Consider the following 2,188-nt stretch of genomic DNA (forward strand, 5'->3'; position numbering starts at 1 on the left):
GCCGTTTTCGAGATAATTGCAAAAATGTGAAGTTGATTGTTACCATGAGGTCTATGAGTGCTATTTCTTTGCCTTAGTGGGTGGAATTTGCAACCTACATGCCAATTTAGGTGAGTTTTCGTCTCACTTTCGGAACACTTTTAGCGGAGAGAAAGAAGCAGCGCCTCCCAGGATCAATTTGTGTTCAAGCCTGTGAGAGGCGTCATGTGACCAGCGGGCTTTGATCTGGTCTGAAGGTAAAATCTGAACCAGGGATCAATCAGGTGATTTATTGTAGGCTATTAGTTCAGAGGTGGGGACAGTATTCAGATCATTTACTGCAGTAAAAGTACTAATACCACACTGTAAGGACACTTCACTGTTGTGCTATTATATCTCCTCTCCTCAGATTCTTCTTCGTCATCAGACAGCCGCTGATGATTCTTTTCATTCTGGATCAATCTGCTGATTAATTCCTCCATCAATCGATTTATTTGGTTTGTAAAGATTCTGCCACCACATTTACCCAGAGCCCAAGTGACACCTTCACAACGCTTGGTGTGTCCAAACATCAACGTTATCAAATGTGACAATTGTTCAGACTGTTTCAGCTATAATTGTACATGTTGGTGTGTTTTGTGTGCAGAAAAATTTATTTTTAAAGCAACAAAAGCTGTCAGATCAATGTAGGTCAGTAAAAATTTCAGTATTTTTTAAATATTTTAAGTAGAAAGTGGCATGAAAAGAAAGTGCCTCAATTGTGTACTTAAGTACATGTACGTAGTTACATTCCACTGCTGTATTATAATATAATACAATATTAGTTAGTTATCTTTCATGAAGGTTTAATCAACAATGCCCACAACTCTGCAGAAAGGAAAGAGACATTAATATTATTATTATTATTATTATTATTATTATTAATCACTGATGACAACTTTCTGCCTTCTGGTGGCCTTTATAACACTTAACAAAACTGGATCAGCCTAGGGTCAAACATTTTATCACGATTAAAAATATTATTTGATATCTATAATTATCAGGATAAAAGTCAAATCATTATTTCTTTCAAGTTTAAAGGCTGGTTTTTGCTCCTTAGTGAAAGTTGAAGAGTCCAGATGGTTAATTGTGCTTTTAAACTTTTTCTTTCTGGTCAGAACAAAAACTTGATGCCAAACAGTGGATCACTTCACAAATCTGAGGGAGAACATTCAAAACTACCATGATAAAATATTTTATCTGCAAATGTGATTAGTAAAATTAAGTAAAATCTTTTTTTTAGTCCCCTTTCAGTCCTCAACAAAATAGATATCTTAAAAGTGCTAATTTGTTCGTGAATCAAATGAATTAAATAAATAATTAAATTTATTAAACTTATTAAACATTTGTTTTATAATTATTAAGGAAAATTATGTCATGATAATTGTTTTATTGCCCAGCCCCGGATCAGCCTCTCTTCTTCTGTCTGTGATAATGATAATCTGTCCAGTACTAATCGAAAGAGGACAGAATTTATGCTTTTATTTTGAAGGCAGAGCCCCTATGTTTCCGGTGTTATTGTGTGTCTCGTGACGCAGCTGCAGCTGTTGCGAGAAACTGAACTGACTGAATGAATTATTGCCTTTCTGGATGTTTAAATACAGACTGCAGGATCTTCATCATCATCATCATCATCATAACAACAATAAGCTGAATTTAACACAACAATATACATTAACAGTGAATCTGTGTTCAAGTGCTGCAGTAAATACTGAGTACTAACAGTGTACTGTGTACTTAAGACTGTTGCCTCCAGCGAAAACTAGTTTCAGAAAAAAAAGGAAATCTTCTGCATTGAATCATCTTTTTAAATGCACAGACTTTAATATATGTACTGCAATATATGTATATATACGTAGTACGTTGCAGCATAGCTACCACTATACTCGAGTACAAATCTTTACTTTAACTGTAGAATTTTTAAATATTGTTAAGTTGGTATGTATACGTATATATATATATATATATATATATATACATACACACAGCTCAAAAAAATAAAGGGAACACTTAAACAACACAATGTAACTCCAAGTCAATCACACTCCTGTGAAATCAAACTGTCCACTTAGGAAGCAACACTGATTGACAATCAATTTCACATGCTGTTGTGCAAATGGAAAAGACAACAGGTGGAAATTATAGGCAATTAGCAAGACACCCCCAATAA

The sequence above is a fragment of the Micropterus dolomieu genome, linkage group LG03 (assembly GCF_021292245.1).
Source record: "Micropterus dolomieu isolate WLL.071019.BEF.003 ecotype Adirondacks linkage group LG03, ASM2129224v1, whole genome shotgun sequence".
In the NCBI taxonomy this organism is placed as follows: Eukaryota; Metazoa; Chordata; class Actinopteri; order Centrarchiformes; family Centrarchidae; genus Micropterus; species Micropterus dolomieu.